Raw genomic sequence first — 25,709 nt, forward strand, 5'->3', positions numbered from 1 at the left:
TATAAAACGGTATGCATGCATATATTGTGGAATTGTATAACTATAGGGACTGTATAGCTCTGTACGTATACATATACTGTAGTATTAAAGTATAACGCTACCTATGCAGTTATAGGGACTTTATAGCTATGTATGTATACAGGTATGTATACATATATTGTATAACTACATATGCAGCCTTAGGCACTGTATAGCTCTGTATGTATGTATACATATAGTATAACTCCATAGGGACTCTATAGCTATCTATGTATGTATACATACTGTATACAACTCTACAAATGCAGCTATAGGGACTGTATGGCTCCGTATGTATACATATATAATTATTGTATAACTACATATGTAGCTATACGGAGTGTATCAATATACTGCTAGTAGCTGTATTGAATAAATGATATGCAGCTGAGCTGTATGAACTATATAACTGTAGATATACTGTATGACCGATTGTGTATGCACCTATAGGAACTGTGTTACTGCTATATGAGTGTATATATTTAAGTGTATTTGTGTACATATGCAGCAATGGAAACTATATAGCCACATGCAAGTATATGAACTGTATAACTATGCAGCCATGGGGACTTTATAAGTTTGTGTGTATTTCAGTGTATAGATGTGCACAACTAGGAACTGCGTAAGTGAATACTCAGACCACTTGGCTGTAGAGAAATATATGATTGTGTAAATTAAGCTGCAGGGACTATAACTTAATGTTTTTGAATATATTATAATTGTATATGCCGCTATATCTGATTTTTTTTGTGTGTGTACATACAGGGATGTATAACTTTATATACAAAATGATTGTATAACTTTGTATATGCAACTATTGGAACTGTAACATTTTATAATTGTGTATAGAGTAAACAGCATTGGCTTTTTTTATGTGCACTGTATGAATTACAGTATATATGCAAACTCTATTATACACTTGAACCATACAATAATGGGTTCATACCCTATGTTGCATGTTTTCCTGCAGACTCTTCTCCTCTTCCTTTATTATAATTTAGAACACTTACTGTATATATACTGTAATATCGGTTCACCGCTGTGTTTTATTCCAGATACAATATTATACAAATGGATGATTCCATGGTAACAAACGTTACATGTTTGACTAAAAAGATCATGTGAAATGTATTAATTGAGCATGTGTCTGATTATTTTGTGCAAACTAAAGGTTGTTGGTGTGGTACGTTATGTGCTTTAATTTTGATGCAAAGCTTGTCATGAAAACTGGTAACAAACATTACCCGAAAAGGACTTTTTCACGGAATGACCCAAAATACATTGTGCTCAGTCTGTCTATCTCCCCCCCCACACACACACTGTATTGATATGAACCCCATTTTTCTCTTTACTCCTATACTATCTGCTTGTCCCTGTTTTACCAAAAGTATTTTAACATTGAATAATTTCATCTTCGCGTGTTGAAATTCTGTATAGACACTCTCATTCATCATGGCTTATCAATGAATAAACTCTGCTGCTGCTATACAAGTCCATTGAGTGCACCGTCTTATTGATCTCTACAAATTGGGGCTCTCATGGAAACATTTCTTACAGATAAATATACACATGCACCATCTCATATGGCTTACATTCTAATTATATCAATACTACATCCTCTATAGTTACCATCCTCTGACCAATATATCCCCATAAGGAAATATTATCCAGTTGCTATGAAGTGAGTAAAAGGTTATACACCTCAGTGCTGTTCCTTTCCAAGCTTCATGGGGTAAACCAGTGATGGCTAGCCTTGACACTCCAGCTGTTGTTGAACTACACATCCCAGCATGCCCTGCATCAATTTTAGCATGGCCAAATAGTAAAACTGTAGCAGGGCATGCTGGGATGTGTAGTTCAACAACAGCTGGAGTGTCAAGGTTAGCCATCACTGGGGTAAACATACATTTGTCCTTCTGCTGCACCCATATTCTGCATTATTGGTAAGTTAATGATAATTGTGCTTTTAAAATCTGCAATACAGTATGCAGGTAATGATAATGTTTGATAGCAAAGTTGTGTGCTGTTTGTATTAGATCTTTATTCAACGCATGAAGCATTCTGTTGGCTTCATGGCACTGGAAATCATATTTATATGATGTAGAGCAGTGGTTCCCAACCCTGGTCCTCAAGGACCCCCAACAGTGCACATTTTCCAGGTCTCCACACAGAATCACAGGCAAAATATTTACAGTAGCTCCACCTGTGGTTCTTTTAAAATGTGCCTGAATAATGAGTACACCTGCCGGGTGACCTGGAAAGCGTGCACTGTTGGGGGTACTTGAGGACCAGGGTTGGGAACCACTGATGTACAGTAGAGTGAGAGTTTGTTTGATCACAAAAGGCTTCAGTGTTTTATAGTGTGTGGGAACATGGAAGGTTGAGATCATATTTTCTCAGGCAGTACAAATCTGCCCATGGGGCTTCCAGTTGTTTGCACATTAGCAGATCGCCATGTGCGCTATTCCATAGACACTAATTATGCACAGGCACTTAATTGCCCCCTGGGGTTACAGAGGGGTGAGCAGGGTAGTGAGATCCAGCCACAGTATAAATGGTTAATGCGCACATGAAGCTGGTTCCTACTGATGAGAGCAGTTAGTTTATAGAAATGGGACTCTATGCTCATAATGTCAGGGGTACTATCTATTTATGTTTTAGTACAGTGACATTTTTACTATGTTTTTAAAACATCTTTAACAAAAATCATATTTATTTATTATTGAAAGAAATGGTGGTCTGAAATTGTTCTCACTGTAGATGTTTTCCTTCTGTTTGTTTTGTTGTGTATTTATGGAAAAAAATGTTTTCTCATTATCAGTAATTGTATCTGGTTGTTAGGTCCAGTCAATAGGTGGACCACTATTGGTCGACAGGCAAAATGTTGACATGCACTAGGACAGGTTGCTGCAAGCAATATGTCGACATAGCAATGGTCAATGCATGAAAATGTTGACATAAGTCACATCTCAACATATATCATTGATAATATAGTGGGTACATACTTAACGATATGAATGATGATATTGTTAACAATATCCTTATCCTGCATATCGTTCAAGAACCTCGTGTAGTTTGTACCCAGCTCCACAAAACTTTGATCAGAGAAAGAGAAATCACCAGGTAGTTAGGAGGTAAGTACATTTTCTAAAAGTGAATGGGTTGGGATCATTGGGTCGACCATTGAGGGTTGACACAAGCTTTAGGTCGACATGGGATGTTCAGGTTTTTTGTACCGAATGTCGACACAGTTGACAGGGCAACTGTATCGGTGCACTGCGCACGCCATACTCCAGGGCATGGTTTCTCGCTACGCTCAGCACACTATATTTTGTACTTCCTCCACACCCTAGTGGATGGTAGGGCATGAAATACTAGATGTTGGCACATGTCGGTTAAAAAAACGTGAGAAACCCATGTCGACATAATAACACGGTCGACCTAATGAATGTCGACCTAGTGACCGTGTACAAAGTGAATTTGGACTTTTTGTGAAAGTTGATATCTGTAACACACAGCCTTGGATATTTCAATCCTCTAATCTTCCTCCTTGTAAAACTGTTACAACATTATTGCGAAATTGACACAAAAATACTGTAGCTGCCTCATTACTTATAAAAATGTTCATTGGTGCAGCATCTACAGTTTGTCAGTTGTCTTCTGATAAGACACAATGGTGATATTTTCTACATTTAAAAAGTCTTGATGTTCCACAAATGTCTTTCATGACATTTAAAAAAAAAAATTAATTATTATGGACCTTATTCTAGTCCACACGCTGCGCTGCGAATTTTGGTACCTTAGCTTTGTGTGTTCCCTGTACATGGACATGGTGGGCAGCTGCCTGCCCCCTCCAGCTGCGTCACTGCCTAATTTCCTTGGGAACGCCCAGCGTTTTCATGGGAACACCCATGAAATGCTGGGTGCTCCTGTGGCTGCGTCCACTCGCCACCGCCCCATGCCTTCCGCCCGCACTGGTGGATGCGAACGGTACGGCAAGCTAGTAGTTCGCCATTCCCGCTCGCACCTAGTATATGCACATGCACAAAAATGCGCACAGCTAAAACATCTGTTCCCCATTGCAATGCGTGTTGGACCGAGCAAATCCGAATAACCCCTTATATCCGCGCAGGTATACCTAATTGTGTGACATAAACATCAAGCACTCCTAGTTCTTGTGTTTATGTAAGCACCCCATAAAATCATACTTCTCTTACATTTGTGGATACTGTTGTCAAAAAGAGGGAGGAAAAGGGAGGAAAAAGTATATCAGGAAGATTCTGTTCTGCCTGCCCAAGATCACCACTTCCTTGGTTTAAACATTTCCATATATTTGTTTTAACTACTGCTAATGGCTAATGCTAGACATACACTAGTGCGATTTGGCCACTTTTCACCCCATTTCGATTGATAAGGCTTAAAAATTAGGCGAAAGTGGACAAAGCCCATGCGTTTAACATCCGATGCGCGGTCGGAGATCTGAGATGCTGCACGTTCGACCTCCGACTTGAATAGTCTCCCAGCAGCGGGGATAGGAATGCATATGGGACCTTATTCAGGTTTGTCTGTGCATATGGACCCCTTCATTCTCAAGGGGTCCGATGTTTTGCGTCTGCAGATGCCTGTGGTAATTTCTGAGCATGTCCAGACGCAGGTCACGTGTACCCACCCAGTTTGCTGGGTGCACGCACCTGTCCCTGGTGGAGGGCGTGGTTGCGGTCCATTAGCATATGGGAACACCCAGCATTTCATTGGCGTTCCCATGAGACATCACTGGATGTCAGCTGCCTGCCCACTTCCCTCCCGAGCGTCCACGTATATATGTAAGTGACTTCAGAGTCACTTTTATATGTGTACGCCTTCACCGTCATTCCATGGTCGCCGTCACAAGCCTGCTAATGGATGTTACTGTGCTCGCCCTGCGAGCGAATCACCCTTTCCACCTGTACCACCATTCACAAGGCGGGATCTGGTTGACCGGCAAGGATGCGAATTCGCAACCAGAATAACCCCCAAGATATATTGTATACAAAAGGACCACATACGATATATCATATGTCATCTTGCTGCCCAGGTGGTTCAAGGGGGATTGGCTGCGACTTCTCCCCATGGAGTAGTCGAAGTAGTGTATGGGGCCTCAAGACTTTTGAGTTGTTCGTAGCATTCTTGTGTATAATTATTATTATTATTTAATTTTTACACTGATTTAACAAATAATAGAAATATGCCTTTTTTTTGTACAACTGCAACTGGATAATGCAACAAGGACTCCACTCTATCATTCAAGGTACAGTATGTAGATGTACTAACAGAACCTAACAATAGTGTTCCTCTTTAATGGAGTGAGTAATACTGTATAAGAAAGCACCATAAGGAAATCCATAAATATGAAATATTCTATAAGGTAACATTTTCCTTAATCTCCCCACAGTGTGATGGTGAGAGTTGGTTATAATGGAGGAACTAACCCCTAGTAGTAATGTGCATACTCCAGATAAGCTTACACTGTACATGCTTATAAGGTGTGTCTGTTCAGAAATACGTCACTCACTGTTGCTTTCACAAACAGAATGCAGACAGACTGGTACAGGAAAGACATAGTAGATTATTCGGTACTCTTTACCTAGAAGGGCGCCCGTCGCGGGCATCGCGGGTACATTTATGTATGGCCGCGACGCGACCGACGCGATGCCCGCGATTTCCCATTGAAACCAATGTTAAACTTTGAAATCGTGTCGGTCGCGTCGCGGCCGTCCATAAATGTACCCGCGATGCCCGCGACGCAATGCTCCCGATTTCCCATAGGAATCCATGTTAAAAGGCGCGATGGACCCGATTTTACTGTTAAATGGCTCAATCCACCCGATTTGGCCATAGGAATCAATGTTAAATGGGCCACAGAGCCCATTAACCCTTAAATGTCCCCCCAAATTTTTAACGCCACCCCACGATCCACGCCAACCCGAAGCGTGGCGAGCGCAGCGAGCCCGCGAGGGGCGGCGGTACGCGTCCTCCGACCTTTTCATGCCCTACTATCCACTAGGGCGTGGTGTGAGAATATAATAGTGTGGCGAGCGCAGCGAGCCACCGAGCCCGAAGCGTGGCGAGCGGACGCGGATACCTTCACAGGTAGACGCGTCCCCTCGCGGGCTTCACAGGTGTCCGTGGCAAGGTGGACACCTGTGAAGCCCGCGAGGGGACGCGTCTACCTGTGAAGGCATCCGCGTCCCCTCGCGGGGCTCGCTGCGCTCGCCACGCTTCGGGCTCGGTGGCTCGCTGCGCTCGCCACACTATTATATTCTCACACCACGCCCTAGTGGATAGTAGGGCATGAAAAGGTCGGAGGACGCGTACCGCCGCCCCTCGCGGGCTCGCTGCGCTCGCCACGCTTCGGGTTGGCGTGGATCGTGGGGTGGCGTTAAACATTTGGGGGGACATTCAAGGGTTAATTTGGCCTATTTGGCCCCAAATCGGGTCCATTGAGGCATTTAACAGTAAAATCGCGGTCAATCAGCCGTTTTAACATTGTTCCCTATGGGAAAATCGCGGTGATCGCGGGCATCGTGGCCATCCCGATTTACCCGCGATGACCGCGATCACCGCGATTTTTACCCCCGACGCCCGCGATTTCAATCGCTGGCGCCGTTCTAGGTAAAGAGTACCGATTATTCTTCTAGAATGAGTGGTATAGTTTGTTGCCATTCTCTCACCCTAAGAATGTCCACATGATTGTAAACGTCGCCAGGCAGAAGCCAAAAAACCATCCCTGGTGGTCTAGTGGTGTCTTATCTGGTCCAACGGGTCTGGCAGCTCCAGCAGTGTCTTCCAGCATCGGTGGTTAGGTGATGATGGCCCTTCTGGTAGTGATTCTGACTAATCCTTACCTACCCTCCCACAGCCTATGCCTCACCCTAGTGCACACACACTGACTAATTTGTTTAGAAATGGAGGACAGATCCCTCCGTGTGCATGCCACTGAGTGATGCGCATTGCCATTGCCTGACTAGATCTTCACTACATGTAGGGGGTGATTCTGATTCATGCGCTCTCATGCGAATTCCCTTGGGAGCGCAATATTTTTAATGTGTGCATACGCTATATGCGAGCGTCCATGACGAACAGAATGTTCGCTGGGCTCTCGCACACAAGACTGCGGCCGAGGGGAGCGGGCCTGGGGATTCACCCGTAGGAACGCACAGCGTTTTCATGGGCATTCTCATGAAAATGCCTCGATGATGACATCACGGGAAGTCAGCTGCCCGCCCTATCCTCCCACAGTATACACGTAAAACTAAGACACCTGAGAGTGTCTTAGTTTTGTGTGTACTGACCACATCATTCGATGGTCAGTGGCTGCAAAACGATGTTTATGCAAAACATCCATTTGCAGCCATACATGGATTGTGGCGTGCGAGGGGGGGGCAGATATCCCTGCAGTTGGGCTTAAAAAGACACGCAGCACTGCGAACTTCGCATCGCTACGTGTCAACCAAAATCACCCCTGTAGTCAGAATCTAGTCAAATCGCCTTTGTTTTTAACAGAGAACACTGGTTAGCACAGATCGCAAATACACACATCGCTATGTGTGTATGGAAGATCTAGCAAGCCCTGTGTGCTGAGTGATCGGACTGGACTAGATCGCTCAGCACACAAGGCTTATATACATTGCCCCGTGTGTATGAGCCTTTAGCCTATCACACACATGTTGCCATTTCAGACAGCTGTGAGAACATATCAACTTTCTGCACACACAGAAATGCTCAATGTCAACATTTCAACAATGTCCACATTCTACATTTATGCAACGCTTCATAGTGCTTATATTTTGGGCAAAAACCACTAGGGGGGTATTTAATCCCGGGTTACAACTGTTGGTACCCCCTGACAGTCATGCTGACAGTCATGACAATGGCCCGTTTTTGGCCCGCTCGCCTGTTTATCGGCAGGCGGGATTCAATGTCCCACCTGCTGATCTGCGAAAAGGGGGCATGTCCGCATATACGGCTGTGGATTGTCGAGATACAGCCGTGATCTCCACAATCCATGGCCTTCTTGGCAAAACAGGCCTGATGGCTTTTAAAGTCTGGTCCGTTCTGACGCAATGTTTCTTCAATGCTGTCGGGAAAGACTGCATTGAATAGGGGCCAGACACTATTTCCCCCATCAGAAATATTGGCGGGGATTGAATACCCCTCTAGATGTGAATAACTCTCGCCTTTAGGTGTGGTAAGCATATGCATTGCCTTTTTGTATTTCTGTACTACCATAAGACTACTTGTTCATCACTGCTTTGTGGCTGAGTTGTGAGTCTGTGATCAGCTATTGAGTCTTACTGCATCCTGGCCTCCCTTATATTCAGTGATCTTGTGATTGTCGAGCTGCGGCTCCCATTTATACTTAATCCATCCTAAGTCAATTTCAGGATGAATTGTGCAGTTGTGCAAGCCAGGAATAGCAGCCTTACTGCAATCTGCAAATGATTGGAAACCTCTATATCACACATACAGTTGTCCCTTGTGTACGCCCAGTGACAAGGCTGCATGGAAGCCTCTATAAATCACTACGTGCAGGGTAATGCATTTTAAATATTTGGGATTCATAATCCCTGGGAGGCCATTCATGAGGTTTATGTCCAAACACAGACCTGAGTTCTTGACCTCTTCTTACAGATTAATTGATGGATGTTTAAGAAAACAATACCCTGCGGTGATGTTATATAGTCCTCTTATGTTCTGTTGATTCACCACAGCTTGCCAATCATACTGGATGCTCCGTGCCCTAAATACTCAGACAGAAATAGCATACTTTGATTTCTGGTTTTTGGATCAAAGTGGATTTTTATCAAGTCTGAATCATTTATCGTTTACTAATGGCTGTCTCTAAATTAATCTGAGCATACTGTAGCTTGCTGGAAATACTGTAAGTGCTCTGTCTACTACAGATATGAGCTGAAATCCATCCCTGTATATCATTGACTGTATCTTCTATCTACGCAGTCAATAGAAATGTGCCAGTGACTATGCACCAACCGGCCTGTCACTAATATTTCAGGGATTGTTCACCAAACCGTCAATCAGAAGTATTTCTTGGTAACTTGAGACACAATCATAAGTTAAGGAAGTACAACGATGTGCTAATGTTACAATTAATTACAACTTTGTTGTAAAACACACTATATATTCATTAATTAATCTAGAATTGCTTCTATTTTTAAACACTATTCAAGTTTTGGTGTCATGGTAAATTCAATAGGCACTTGTGACATGGTGGCAGAGCGTGCACCCGTAAATATGAAATTCAATTAGGACTTGCACTATGAATGTGCAACTTTTTTTCATAGTAAGTAGGCAAAAGAGCATGAAACAGTAGGGGAAATTGTGGACCTCCAGAATGATATTCAAATAAGACAGCAGGACCATATAGAAGGCTGTCATTGACCATAAGGAAAGCACTGAAGGTTCCTTTTAGGTTTCAAATGACTGATTATAGCATTTTTCATTAACACCTTCACTAGTGTGTGTAGTGTGCTCAACACAGGGCAGTTTTTTTTTTTGGGGGGGGGGGGGGGGGCGCGCTCCCAATAAAAAAAAAAACCCACAGTGTTTTCCAGGACCGGGCAGCGCTGCTATGCACTAAATCAGCCACGGCCTATCCCCCAGAACACCGGCTGTGTGACCTTAGCAAGTTCACGCCACACACAGCCAGGAGGGGGAGACAGTGGCAATCCCGGGAATGCTAGTGTTACCACTGAAGCCTAGCCCGGAACATCTCCAGGATTGCCAGTGAAGGGGTTTAATAGTAGATCATACTTTCATACTTTTCTACTCCTTTGTCCGGGAGGGAACATTCTGGTGAGTGCATGGGGATGGGACCAGCAGGACATTGCAGGCATTGTAGAGCGTGGATCAAAACTATAATAAAAACTGCGCTTATAGTATAGGTGCATGATGGTCTGAATCACTGCTCAACACAAGTGTAAATTAATTAATAACCTTTTAATAGAATCAATAATAATTTCCAATGAATAGTCGGCCGCCTATCATTAAAACTTCAAATATATTATATTATTGTAGAGCGTGGGCTAGGATGAAAGCTTACATGGACAATGCCTTACCCACATGCAAAATGAATTGTCCAATGGTATCATAACTGTTGTATGGTGTAGACTGGAAGGTGCCATAAAGTGATTGCAAAAAAGGAGCTGTTTGAAAAAGCATGTATTGGGAGTATCCAGGCCCTGTCTGGGAAAGTTGCTGCATACCCAATAACAAATACACAGCTTCAGAGTCCATGTTTGGTTGGATTTGAGGAGAATGGATGAAGTCGACCCAAGGTTACCGCAACTGTTGATGGTTGCATCGATATTGCAGTGTGTGCAGTTTCCATCGATGTTGCACAGACCACCGTAGTGAAAGTGGGTGTCTCCGCACTCCTATACCTCATCGCTTTAGTGGAACACAAAGGGAAGGCTGAGATTATCATATGCATATTTCGGCAACTGCTGTTGAGACATCAGCTGCAGTTGTGGCTGCATTACTAACCATCTCTGAATGAGGCCATGTCCCCACATTTTTACAATAAAACAAAGATTTTTTTCCTACCTGTTCATCTCCACTTGCTGGGAAAAGCACTGCTACTTTTACATTCAATTGCAGCTGCGATGTGATTGCAAATTCACTGCAAAAATTGTTTGGGGCAACCAACTTGCATTTAATTGAACTCATTTGATGATCCATGTATAAATATGTAAAAATGTAATTGAAAATCTACTGGCCGCACCACGGTTGGTGACACCAGGTACAAGTCAAGAATCCACCTGCTTACGCAGAGGGAGGGTAAAAGAAATCCAGGGGTGTGGCTTCACGTTAGGCCCTGTTTGCATAGGAATTGGAAAGTTGCCTCATGGGAAGCCCATCTCCTATTTACATTACTCTGGGTTGTTCCCAGAATCACTGCCTGCTCCTTCTCAGTGACAGAAGCCAAATGCTGCTGTATACTGTCACACTGCTCCTGTCACTGCAGAGAAGCTGCCATTTTTGATGCCTCTGGAGAATCTCACCCAAAAAAATCATAAATTTGAAATGACACCAGTATCGCTTGTTGTCACAGACAAATCTGAAATATAGATGACCTAACCAATGGTAAAGGGAAAAATCTAGAAAGCAAAAATAGATCCTGTCTTTGTGGCAAATGAACATGTATACCCAAGTATTAAATTTATTAAATTTATTACATTTATTACATTTACATGGATCTGTAAACTTAAAACTGGCCTTTGTTCAGCCCCACTGAAGCTACTGTATGAACAAACACTGACTCATTTCAAACTTGCTGTATTTTTTTTTTTTTAGTTATTTATTTTTAACCCACGTCAGCAGTGTATTAGGTTCTGTTAAACGAAGATGCTTTTTGGCAGAAGATTCTATTTTAGTGTAGCAGAAATGCAGCTGCAAGACAACCCTGAAAGATAACCAGTTCCTCTGTTGTGCAGGGTGAATTTGTGTGGCGCTGAAGATATTTTTGATATTTGCATTGCATTGCATTTTTGATATTTGTTTGATATTTGCTGTTTTCCTGCATCTTTCATTATGGTAGAGCATTCTCACTTGTAAGAAGAAAACGGCAGGGTATTATATGATGTGTTCTTGAGGTCTATACTCACTCATATAACTCGCAGCGAGTTTAATGTAAGTATTGGGAGCATGCATCATGCTTCCTTACTTACTTATCACATCTGAAAAGACTGTGCAGAGACACTGTAAGATAGATTCCCTGCTTTTTCAGAGCCATACACTACGGCAACGTTTCCAAGGGAAGAAGTCACAACAGATCCCCATTGAAGAGAATCTCATACAATATATTGTATGCTTTCCAATTCCCTTCTGTTGAGTCGGATGTGCAGCATGTCCAAACATCATATCTGATATCAAACACATGTGATTTTGCCACTTTTCACATGATTCTTGGACCCAACAGTCAGGGTGAAAAGTAGCCAAATTGCACTAGTGTGCAGCCAGCCACAAGATTTCACAGAGTGTGGGGGATCTGATTTTGCTTCTCATTCCCTCTGTGTTTTCTTGCCACCACTCATTTGCTTAGGCCTTCTCATTTTCTGGATGCTTGGATCACCACAGTACAGGCACAACTTACTCTTTAACCTCCTTTCCCTCTCCTTGAGAGGTAGACCTGACTTCCCCATCTCCACAGGTTCTTTGGGCAGTTCAAACGTGCATTTAAAATGAGCAGCAAGCTTAAAGCTGAAGCAATGAGAAACGGCATACCAAACACAGGTCATGTCCTCTGTCTGGGTTTAATGGTACAGGCATTGGTATACACGGGGTAGAGCTGGACGTACATTGTGCAAGGTAGAGATATAAAATCGGCAAGCCAGGTCAGAACCAACAGTGGCATACCTGGGAGGAGGCAGAATCGGGTCTCAAGGAAGCCAAGCAGGAACCGGCAAACAGTAGGTGGAGTTAGGTCACTAAGATCAGTAACAAGTAGCCAATAGCAAATACGCTGGAGCTATTTGGAGGTATGAGCGTATACTCGGACACAGGTGTGATCCCAGGTACTTCCTCTTATAGGCAGAATACAAATCTGGCACCAATAATAACTTTTGGCTCATCTGGCCCTTTAAATGTCACACTGGGTGCTATGAAGCTGACGGAGGTAGGAGCCAGAAGAGAAGACACTAGCAGCAGGAGGTGGCGACTCCCTGCCCTTCACCGGTTGGGACACCAGTGTTGCCATACCCGGAAAGTTGGCTCCGTGATTGGCCACACTGTGACGACAGACTTGCTTTAAAATCCAGTCTGGCTATGACTATGGAAATGATAGTAAATTAAAATACTCCAAAATGATACAGAAAATGGACATCGCAGGTTATTAGCAATAAAGGAAATCTATCCATGTAATTAATTTACTTATGTTCAAAATGAAAATATTGCTACATTTATTGGCTTATTATTCATAATACAATGTACAGTATCATAACTTTAATCTTGATGAAATTTGAAAATCCGTTAAAACTGTAGTCCTGACCCAGGAGCAGAAAAAAATATGGTATAAAAGAATCTTTACTACCACAGGCAGCAGGTTTCTTCATGGCTGGACCAAAGCAACACCTCCATGAAGCACATCCAGATAGCACTGCACACGGCATGGTTTGCGCATTACAGTGACCGTGCATGTACTCAGCGTGATGGTGTAGTGAGGTGAGAGTGCATAGTTATCATGCTGTAGTGAAATGGTATATACTGTGTAGCCCTGTGCCACCTACACACTAGTGAGCAGCAGATACCACAGTGTGTGTAACTACAATGGCTGCACTCAGAATGACATTTGTCTGGGGGCTGCCCTGCGGGAGGGTTTGCTTTTCGAATTATACATTTTTTTTTTTTGGTGGCTTTAGTTGAATAATGGTTAAATTGTTTTGATTAAGATGTGAGTTTTCAAGGTGCCCCCTTCTCCACCCTCCCACAGATCGGATTATACATTAAATACACAAACATTCCACACTTAAAAGGGATTTGGGGCATTTTGGCTGGCATTAAATGGTAAAATGACATGTTAAGTGGGGAATGTAAATCTTGTGCTTTGTTACCTGGCCCCTGGCATGAGTGGCGCGGTCCCAGCAGCTGGGTCTTTCATTGCATTCTCTTCACGTTGGGAGGAATGCCGGAGCTGCTTTGCATAGCTATACATATCTTGATTTGTCTTGCACTGCGGCTGAACTGGGATTTGTCCTGGTTTTGTTCAGCGAGTGCTCCAGCAGAGATTTGCAGAAAGGAGCCCTGTATTTCCAATTAACTCCTTCTATAATCTCTTTTTAGAACTTCATAAGCATGCCCGTTGAGAGGTTGTAATATCAGCGAGGCCATGTGTAAATCGGCAGGCATCTGCTTGACATCATTTTAATCGCATAAAAGGCTTCTTGGGTATAAATCATGTTTCGCTGAATTTGCTGGTACAAAAACTGTACGAGCGGCTCTCGGAGTAGCTGTTTCTATGTTCGAAACTGCACATTTCATTTAATTATTTATTATTTTGGGACAAATTTGAATAAGCATTCCAGTTTATTTTAGCAATGCCAGTAGGTAATTCTGGGGCAGATTTATTAAGCTCGGTGAAGTGATAAACTGTCTGGTTTTTATCACAGGCCAATCAGCTCCTACCTGTCATTTTTCAAACTAAGGGCGGGATTTATCAATACTCGCATTTCTGTAGTGAAGTGGAGTCCTTTTTTTCGTGCTGTTTTCGCAGGCTTTTTGCGGAGTTTTCCGCGTTATGTATGATTTTTCCCCTTGTTTCTTAGGTCTGCGGTAATGCAGACCTCCGTCGGAATCTTTTCGGTTTTTTTTTTGTGCGCATGCGCAGATGCGTCCTGCTGCTGGCTGGGTTTCCCCGGCTCGCAGCGCTCAGCTTTTGTTTGACTTGCTGGCGAACTGCAGTTGTGACATTTCAATTATTAAAGTATAATGTATTTTTACAGTGTGTTATTTACCTTATGAAAAAAGGTTGTGCTGTGGGATGTATTTTACTTGTATGGGAGGCAAGATTGGTTCTTTTTTGGAAGGTGTGAGGCACAGATCATCAGGGCTAGGCAAGAGGCAGTGTGCCTCACACCTCACTGCCTCTTGCCTAGCCCTGATGATCTGTGCCTCACACCTTCCAAAAAAGAACCAATCTTGCCTCCCATACAAGTAAAATACATCCCACAGCACAACCTTTTTTCATAAGGTAAATAACACACTGTAAAAATACATTATACTTTAATAATTGAACTGTCACAACTGCAGTTCGCCAGCAATATAAGGCGAATTATATGGAAGAGAAGCTGAGCGCTGCGAGTGTTAATACATCACACAGCGCTTCAGCTACAATGCTGTCCAATGGGAGGATGTTTCGCGCCGGAAACTCCGCGATACTTCAACCCGGCGGAGTTTTTTCAACAACAGAAAACGAAAACTTTATTAATACATCAGGCGAACAAGTGACGAACGCGAAAACGGGATGTCAACGCCACGGTAAGCGTTGATACATCCCGCCCTAAGCCTGTAACTTCACAGGTAGGAGCTGATTGGCCGGTATAAAAAACAGTTTGTCACTTCACCGAGCTTAATAAATCTACCCCTCTGTGTTTTTAGATATTAAGTACGTGTTTACTCTGCAGGGTAAATCTACTTATATGGGAGTTCTATAGGAGTTGGGATGTAGCCCATAGCAACCAATAATATTCTGTTATCTTCTAAACGGTGCTAAATATATAAGAAGTAGGCTTGGATTGGTTTCTATGGGGAACTCCCATCTCCGTAAACTTACCTGCCTGTCCAGAGGGGGCAGTCACAGAGAAATTTAGAACGTGGAAGGAGCCACCTAGGCAGAAGTCTCTAAACCGGGGTGGTCAAGTCTTTGGGATACAGTAACTAGGTTGGCACTATTTAAGGTTGACATGCATTGGGTCAATCACTGAAGGTGGACATGAGTTTTTTTCATATATATATTTTTGTGCCGACGGGCGGTATTTCATACCCTACCATCCACTATGGCGTGATGGGAACATAAAATTGTGCCGAGCACAGCAAGGCACCGTGCTCGAAGCTAGGCAAACCATGCTAGGGGACATGGTACACTTTGTTGGTGTGCATGTCGACATTCCAGGGCAAAAAAATAAATGTGAAACATATGTCGACATTTTAACTGTCAGCCTTCCCATTGTCGACGTAATGCTTGTGTAAACATTCCGACCCTGTGGACCTTAGCCAGGTCGACCTATTTCATGTGTCAACCTAAGCCCTATCGACCTAAATGGGCTTGACGCAATGACCCATACCCATGTCTTGCCACAGTGTGTTCCGCTTATCTGTTAAGTGGAATGTGCTTGGTGTAGAGCAGCTCCAGGTGGTGCATGTGAGGTGGAGTGTGGCCCAGCACTGTGCATGTCCTGAGCAGAGGCCACAGATAAATAGCTCTACATTTCATTGCCAGTTGGTAAAATATACCGGTACTTTGCAAAAAACAAACGCACAACATTGTAACTCGTGTCACATATTCACATTTATAGATGCATGTTCTCCGCATACAGTATATTTATTTCTGGTCATTTGTCTATTGTTTTTAGATGGTGATGCTGTTGAATCAATGATTCTAATTAAACATTGAGCCCCAAATAAGAATTAACAACTGTTGCACAAATCTACTTTTATTATAATTATTATTATGAGGCAGGAAAAAGCACAGTGAGATTCTTCTCCTCTTCCTCCCTGTGGAGACCATCCTCCATCATTGTAGGTTGCACAGTGTACTAGACTGACCTGAATTACTTTCCTTTAGACCTTACTGAGAATCTGCCTCACTTATTTCTACCCGAACAGGAAGTCTAATTTTTTTTTTTTGTTACCAATAACAACAGGGAAGAAGAAAATGATGGAAAATTACAAATGGTTTCTAAAAGGGGGTGAGGGTCATGGTTCTATAAAAGTAACATATAACTCCTAATATGCTTTTACCTATACTATAATTTGAGGGATGTTTCACGGCACGCTGAGGGGGGAGTGGAAATCATGTGTTAATGCAAAGATGAATCAGGCTATGTAAAAGCTTCTTGTTTTTCACAATGTAAATGTCAGAAGAAAATGCCGGTAAGAATATACAGTATAATCATTTTATTTTGGAAAGCTACATCTGTCATTCAAATGCACTACCATCTACTCTGTACATTTACCCTGCTCTAGCCAGAACCTAAGGCACACATCGTAAAACATAGGGCCCGGTTCAGTTCTATACAGTGTTAATAGGTGGTCCCAGAGCTATTCAGTTATCTTCATGGCTAGTTGGAATATGCCAGTACTCCCACCTTAAGCAGGGTTTTTAGTTGTGAGAACTGACATTCTATGACTTAAGTGCCTGCCGCATTGCTGTTTACGCCATAGTTACCTCCCCTCCTGCATTCTGCAGGAGACTCCCTGAAATAACAGCAATCTCCCTCATTTCATCTAGCCCATATTACACTGTTACATTTTTGGGGAATGAGAGACAGATAAATTTACATTGAATCATCAGCACAATTTCCCAGCACTTTAGCAAGTACAGTAGCTCTAACTGCTTTGGGGCTCATCTACATTTGGATATAAGTAATTTTAAAAGATTCCTTTCAGATGTAGCAATACACACCCACGCTTCTAGGTGCCACGTTCACAATCTCTCCATATATGGAACTAGACACGCCCTTTGGGTGGTGCATGACACGCCCCCTCAATGGAGCACTGTGCAAAATTCTACTATAATCTCCCTGAAACTAGTTTTCAAATTTTAGGCAAGTATGGTTTACGCTGGATGCAGGAAACAGCATTGCGGCGCTAATTTAGTCGGATTTCTACTCACACCTCAGAATGGTGCTTAACAGCACGGCCAATGGTATAGCTCTGGGAATTGAATTGAGCACATTGAGACTGAAGTGCTGCCAACTTGTGGTGGCTTGTTATATATACTGTATAACAGTGTAAAACTAGTATAGCATATTCAAAAGGAACTAAGAAATAGCTAGAGCACAATGCACAGACTCTAATATAGAAATGCTGTGCATTGAATGCCTTATTCGGAGGTGGACTCTAATGGTGCTGCCACTCCCATTGCTCTATAATTTATTGATTGATCTACTGTTTGTTGTTATACTTGGCTCAGGAAGCTGAGGGAACTTCATTCTGGCCACCTGGATTACTGTTGGGATGTTCTGCTCTTCTGGGGCTACTTGAGCAACTTCAACAGGTTTATTCAATTCTTCTTCTGGTATGGAAATACAGTTGTGTAACTAATCAATATGGCGTTGCCACTTTAGGATGCTTTTCCACCATTTAGAACAATGATCCCTTGGAACAACCCTCTTCTGATCAATCTGGTGCCAATATAGGACCTTATTGCGGTTGACTCGCAAAGATAAATTTCACGGCCTTGGGAGTCCACCAAACGCTGCCCACCTGGACGGCCGTCCCCTCTCGCACACCGCGATCCCCCGCAGGCATGAGAATGGATGTTTTGCATAAACTTTCATTCGCAGCCTTGCGTGCGGGGACAAAATCATTTGATGGTCGCAGACCATCAAATGATTTTGCAAGTGATTGCAGATCTAAGACACATCTGCGTTGTCTTAAATCTGCGGGCGCCCTGTGCGGGAAGCGTTTGGGCAGCTGACATCAACTGCCTGCCCCTCACATGTGCTTCACGAGCGCATTAGCATGGGAATGCCCATGAAATGCTGGGCTTTCTCATGGGCGCAGCCTGTCGCCCCCCCCCCCCCCGCTAGGTGCGAACAGGGTTGCACTGCTTGCACCATGCGTCAAACGTAAAACATTGCTCCCCCATGCGAAGCACTAGAATAACCCCCATAGTGTGTAAGGCTTTTTATGACCTTTTTAGATAATGTTCACTTGATCGGTCACACACCGTGGTGGCTCCAGATTGGGACTGCAGCACCGTTTAAAATTTCTAATAGGGGTGCCACATCAACCGCTAGTGAGTCGGTTTGAAGTGGCAGTAGCTGCAGCTCCTCTATATGAATTTTAAACTGTGCTGCAGCCCCAGCTCTGGAGTTGGCACTGGTCACACAGCTGAAGACTGCTGTTGGTTTTCAGTAGCTCTAACCTGAACTGAAGAGCACGGCTGAGGATTAGCATTGCCAGAGTTTGATTGGTTACAAAGTGTGTGGCGTGGCCGTATGTGAATATAAAGGAAGCAAGCTCTTTGATTATTGGACATGCCTGACATACTTTGACAAACTGTTCAATACATTTGTGGTCACATGGTAAGGGGTAGAAGTTATGTGACAAGTGCTGTTTCCCTTCCACAATCTTGTAGTCACATCTGGTGCTAAATGTAATAGTGTCTGAGTTCAGCGGCCGTGCGGGTTGCCGGAAGAAATTGGATGTTGTGTTTTTGTTTTTAAAGGGGCAATCCTTTACAAGGCATTGTTTGCATCTGGCCCCTTGCACATATACTCTTGACAGTTATAAAGTTCTTATTTTTATATTCACTTGTAATTCGTCCGACCTTTTGATCATTTTTATGTGAGCTTAACTGCACATTTGTATTCCTTTCCTGCATACACAATGGGCAATTCTTTTGAAATGATATTGCTCAATTTGGCAATTCTGAGAAATATAATTTGAAATATTTCTCAGTGTTTACACTATGAACAACGAATGATGTGCACTCTCAACCCGGGTTGACCCTTTCACACAGGAAAAAAAGGACCCATGTTGAATGGCAAATTACCAGGTAGAACCGCTGTTTTTCTGTGTGAAACGGGTATAACAGATGTTTTTAAGGGTCAATCATCTAAAAGGGCGAGCCTCGGTGATGCCTGCAAGTCTCAGGCGATTACATTTACCCCAGACACAGAAGTGCTGCAACTGTGGCTTGTCATACAGTATTGCATCAAAGAGAGTAAAAGTAATTTAATCATGAATTGTAGTGATTTAATACAAACATTTAACTAGAACAAAATGCACATATTCGGCACATTAATGTAGCTTTCTGCAATATTAAATATAACAGGCTGCACTGGTTCTTCTCACAGATCCAAAGCTAAAACAAAATTTTAATTTTAAAATGGTGAAGACAATTCTGCAGGGAATAAATATGGATGAACAGCGGTCAGAGAGTTCTAGAATATAATTCCTTTATTAAGGTGTGTACACACTTGTACAATTTAGACTATATTACAATTTAGACTATCTGCATACAAGTGTACACACTTGTACAATCTGCATGAAATCCAGATGAGATTTGGACTATATAGTCAAAATCTCATCTGGATCTCATGCAGATTGTATGGGTTTTATCCCAAGCGATCCAGATGCGTTCAAGATGCGCGCTCCCATATTTCAGCCAGAAAGTCTTCTCTGCATGGACTATATAGTGCAGATCTGCACTATATAGTCTAAATTGTATGCTGATAGTCTAAATTGTAATCTCATCTGGATCTCATGCAGATTGTACAAGTGTGTACACAGACTATATAGTGCAGATCTGCACTATATAGTCTATGCAGCCAAGACTTTCTGGCTGCGATACAGGAGCGCGCATCGAGATTGCATCTGGATCGCAAGCGATAAAACCCACTCATCTGGATCTCATGCAGATTGTACAAGTGTGAGTCTCACAATGGAGAAATTCACATTTACAGCAAAGTGCATAGTAGAGATAGACTGTAGAAGCCAGCTTGTCTGGCTGAAAAACAGCATAAACTCACCTGGCTATTGGCAGGAATCCTTAGCTCACACACTTGATCTGGGCTTGAGGGTTCGGCTTGTCTTGATTGACGGGTTGGCTGATTTGAATGACGGTTCAGGATAGGCTGGTTGAGGTCAGAGGTGGAGATTGATGGGGTGATGTTCTTGGTTCCAGAAGATTCTGCCTCTTGCTTCAGGAAACGTTGGACTGTTGAGTACAGAAAAACTTTTACCTTGTGTTAGAGATCTAATATTTCTCATATTCTTTCTACCTATCTTTTTCCACTCTCACCCCATTTGTCTATACTCTTATCGCTAAACTACCATCACCACTTTAAAATCTTTCCCTCTCTCTATAATACTAGGAAACTGTTTTATTGTGTGCCCATGTCAGCCAGGCCTAAGCGCACTGCGGGGGCTCCCGCTAGATACGCTGAGCTGGGTGAGCCTGGGGAGTCGGGCAGGCTCAGAGCCAGGCCTCCATCCAGGGGCGGCGAGAGGGGGCTATCCCCTTCTCCTAGAAGGAAGGCTGCCGGAGCGCAGGGGCAACCGCCCGCTCCGGCGGTTATCAGAATCAGGCAGGGCAGGGCTGAGCGGCGTGGCGGTGCTGCCGGAGGCTCAGGAATCCCTCCGGCAGCCCGCTCACGCCAGACACGCACGGGGGGGCGGGCGGCTGGTAGTTATGTGCCGGCATCCGTCCCCGCTGCCGGAGCGCAGGCACGACCGCCCGCTCCGGCTGTTACCATGATAGTGCAGGGCAGAGCTGAGCGACGTCGCGGTGCTGCCGGAGGCTCAGGAATCCCTCCGGCAGCCCGCTCACGTCAGACACGCGCGGGGGGGCGGGCGGCTAGAAGTGATGTGCCGGTACCCGTCCCCGCCGCGTTGAACATAGGCAAGCGTCGGAGATCAGGCGCTAGGCCTGAGGCATCCGTAGGAGCAGCTGAGTTGGATGCGGGTGCCAGGAGTCAGTCTGGGCCCGCATCCGCGCGTCAGACAGGCAGGGCAAAGCAGGCAGGGCGCAAAGGTCGGGGGACCGGAGCGCATAATAAAAACAATAGGGGGGGTGCAGTGCCTATGAGCACTGGGCGTCTAATGGCCGCCGGGGTTAGAAATGGCCGCAGGGGTGCAGCCAGAGATGCTGCTGAGGGTGTTGCAGGCACTTCTATGCCTGGAGCGCCCTCTGGTGTTGAAAGGGGGAATAGCAGGAGGTCCAAGAAAAAAGGAAATAATAAGAATGTGGCAGCAGCGCCATCTTGTGGTACTAATTATAATGGCAACCCCAGGGAGCAATTTATTACCGACATGAGGCATAAGTTAACTGATGCCGAATTTGAAATGTTTAAGGCGGCCGTAGCCGCGTGGCAGGAGAATAGCGAGGATTCGGCCGAATCCGTATCCTCATGCACTAACTCAGGTGAGGGGGATTCGCAAAGCAGCGAATCCGGTCCACAAGGGCAAGCTCCATTTGCTGTTTCAAACGGAGAAGACGAGGGTAGCTACGGGGACCAACAAAGTGATTCTGAAATGAATCCTGTAGAAGGGGTTAGAAATTCTAACGCCAGATCTAGACGGGCAGCGAGGAGAAGGTTGGTCGCGGAGAAGGCTAGGGAAACCATTATGGCGCCACAAGGGGCCAGGACGCAACCGGGTCGCTCATATGCAGACGCGGTTGCAGGGAGGAACACAGAGGGTAACACCGTGTCATTAGACACATCGGCGCTTACATCTATATGCGCAGCGGTGGTGTCGGCAGTGGCTCCTCTGTTAACCACTGGGACAGGTGGGCAGGGGGGAAATGCCACTTCGACAACTTTGGAGTCAGTATCTGACCTCATAGCCAAAGCGATAGCTCCGACTATTACTGCGGCGCGAGGGGGAAATGTCATTTCCTCTGCTGAAAGGGTTTCGCCGAATGTTCCACCTGTGTTGGGGGTTGTTAACGAACCTCTATTGACAGGTCAAGATTCCACGGAACAAGTCATGGAAGGCCCATCGTCGAGTAGAGGTGACGGTGAACGTAGAAGAAGAAGGGCAGCATCATCTGACACTGGTGAGTCCACGAATGATCCTGACTGGTCAGAGGATGATAATGCAGGGTCTAGCAGTGGGGGGTCAGAGGATTCATCAGTAGAGAAGAAAGCTAAGAGGAAAAGATCTGCAAAGTCTCGTAAGAGACGGCGCAGAAATGAGACCTCTGATTCCTCATTGGCATCGACGTCTTCCGAGGATAAGTCATCTTCGGACGGCGTCGCGAGGAGGCGAAGGCGGAAAAGGCGTAGAGAATATCGGTCCCATAGCTCAGGATCCTCTAACGTATCGGTCGAGTCCGATGCGGTCCAATGCGCAAACACCGCTGTTAAGCGGGGTTTGCGTCCTAGGGCTAGGGATAGGATCAGAAAAGGGCGCTATGTAGATATCTTTGCGTTAACAAGCAAGGATAGGCGGGCCCTTCTAGCCGCAAGGAAGAAAGGACCAGCTAGCGAGGATGCCTTTCGTACTTATAATAATTGGGTGAGAGGCATACTTATTTTTGCGGCCTGTTATTTAGAGACACATCCGGATGAGTATGTGAACCTGGTAAGATACCAGTTCCTTATTCATAAACTCTACACCTCTTACGTCGGACCCGGTTGGCGGGTCTATGACGAAGAGTTTAGGAGAAAGCAGCATGGCCGGGAGGTGTACGATTTCGGTAAGAAAGACGTGGAATTATACGGCGAAGTTGCCGAATCGGCTACACCTATTAGGGCTCCTGAGAATAAGGGGTGGGTAAGGCAGTATGGGAGCAGGCCTTACAATAATATTAATAAGGGTAGTAATGCGAAACATGGCCATGGTAGGTGCTACTCATTTAATAATGGGCAGTGCAACCTGGGTAACCGGTGTCGTTTTCGGCACCTTTGTATCAGATGCGGAGGTCAACACGCAATCAAGGATTGCACAAAACCTCCAACTGGTGGGGGAGGTGGGGCTCAATCCACGACAAAACAAAGCCGCGGTCCAGCGGCACCTGTCGTTGGATAGAGCCCCAACTCCAATTGTATTGGTCAGGATGTTACCATGGCTGGAACGGTATCCGGACAGAGATGGAGCAATATTTTTGCAGTCCGGATTTTCAGAGGGTTTTCAATTACCTGTTTCCGCTCCAATTAGTACGGGTAGTAAGGGAAACTTACGCTCGGCCATGGAACACCCTGACATAATATCACAAAAAGTCGAAGCCGAGGTAAAATTAGGTCGCATGGCAGGCCCGTTTGCAACACCACCAGTTGAGGGACTAATTTTGTCCCCTATTGGGGTGGTGCCCAAAAAAGTTAAGGGAAAGTTCAGGCTGATTCAGCATCTTTCTTGTCCTAGAGGGTCGTCTGTCAATGACGCCATCGATGATGAATTATGCACTGTTAATTATTGTTTATTTGAGGATGCTATAGGCATCATTAATAAAATTGGTCCTGGTGCCCTCATGTGCAAATTGGATGTTGAATCAGCTTTTAGACTATTACCTTTGCATAAGAACGCATTTCGGTACATGGGATTTAAATTAAATGGGGGCTTTTACATAGATAAATGTTTGCCCATGGGTTGCTCCATTTCATGCGCTTATTTTGAGCGCTTCAGCACATTTTTGCAGTGGTGCCTGCAGGAAGTGTCGGGAGTTGACAGCATTACTCATTATTTGGACGACTTTCTTTTAGTGGGTCCTCCGAATTCTGACCTGTGCCTTAGTTTACTAGAAGCAGCACTTGAGTTATTTAGGGATTTCGGGGTTCCCGTGGCAGGGGAAAAAACCGAGGGACCTACTACTGATTTGGTGTACCTCGGAATTGAAATTGATTCTGATCGAGGTCTGTGTAAACTTCCACTAGATAAAGTACACCGGTTACATGACGAAATAACTTATGCCATCGCGGCTGCTAAGTTAACACTTAGACAGGCCCAATCTTTATTGGGCCTGTTTAATTTCGCATGCAGAGTAATACCCATGGGCAAAATATTTTGTAGAAAGCTGCAGCGAGCGACCGTCGGGATTCGCAAACCCCACCATTTTCTACGTCTATCTTCAGAAATGAAGAGGGATCTGAAAGTGTGGGAAATGTTTCTGGATAATTTCAACGGCATATGCATATGGCAAGCTCCAGCCGTGGCAAATGCGGAGTTGGAATTATATACGGATGCAGCAGGATCTTCCGGATTCGGCGCATTTTATGCGGGACGTTGGTGCGCAGAGGCTTGGCCCGAATCTTGGGCACGAGACGGCATGACCAAGAATATGCTATTATTGGAAATATTTCCAATAATGGTCGCCTTAGAGCTCTGGGGCGCGGAATTGGGAAACAGGGAGGTTGTCTTTTGGTGTGATAACTTAGGGGTGGTCCAATCCATTGCACAACTAAGGTCAACCTCTCTCCCAGTTTTGCGCATTCTAGCACGGATAGTGTTGCTGTGCTTGGCGAACAATATTACGTTGCGAGCCAAGCACGTTCCTGGCGTACTTAATGAAGTAGCAGATGCATTGTCCCGTTTCGAATGGGGAAGATTCAGGCAACTTGTGCCGCTAGCCCAGAAGTATGGTGAACAATGTCCATCTTTTTTATGGCAGGTGCCTCTGGAGGGGTAGAGGAGCTGGCCCTGCGGTCGCTAGCGCCAGCAACATTTAGAGCTTATCTGGCCTCATGGGAGCGCTGGAGTGAGTTCTTGCTGGAACAGGGTGGCACAGGTAAGAGCTATAAGCGTCTTATTAATGCCTATGTATGGAGCCTGTACACGGAGGGTAAGTCCAGAAGTTTTGTTGGACGCTCTCTGGCAGGCATATCATTCTTTTTGCGTCTTGGTGGGAAGAGAGACATCACCAAGTCTTTCTTGCTTTCCAGGATGCTAAAGGGATGGGCCAGAGCCAGGCCGGTTTTGCCCGACAGGCGACGGCCGATTGATGCCAGCCTGTTGCGTCGAATCTCGAGGTCCTTAAGAGTGATTTGCTCAAACGATTACGAGGTTCGACTTTTCAGGCTGGCCTTTGCCATGGCTTTCCATGGGGCGTTCAGAGTAGGCGAGTTGGTGTCCGCAACCAGGGCATCTCCCTCGCCTATGCTGTTCGGCCACGTCGACGTGCACCACGACGGTTTATGGTGCAAGATTCAGCGCTCAAAGACCGACGTAGCGGGCAGGGGGCAGTGGGTCCATTTGGGTCGGAGTGGCGATCGCCGGATTTGTCCGGTGGCGGCGGCTCTGGCTTACGTGGAGTTGCGGCCTCAATTGCCCGGGGCCTGGCTGATGCACATCGACGGGTCCCCACTTACTAACTTCCAGTTCAGGTCGGTTTTCAGGCGCTGTATATTGCATCAGGGTCTTTCTCCAGCCGACTTTGGGACACACTCTTTTCGTATCGGCGCCGCTTCGGCAGCCGCTGCGGCGGGTTGGTCTCAGGTCGACATACGAGCACTCGGAAGATGGCGGTCTGG

General features: G+C 44.8%; 1 protein-coding gene across 4 annotated transcripts in view; it reads left to right on the forward strand.

Moving 5' to 3' along the window:
* The window catches only part of SULF2 (sulfatase 2), a 306,266-nt gene that overhangs the window by 325 nt on the left and 280,232 nt on the right, over nucleotides 1–25,709 (forward strand). The gene's annotated exons all lie outside the window — the stretch shown is intronic.

This window comes from Crinia signifera, chromosome 6 (genome assembly GCF_055691185.1).
Source record: "Crinia signifera chromosome 6, ASM5569118v1, whole genome shotgun sequence".
In the NCBI taxonomy this organism is placed as follows: domain Eukaryota; kingdom Metazoa; phylum Chordata; class Amphibia; order Anura; family Myobatrachidae; genus Crinia; species Crinia signifera.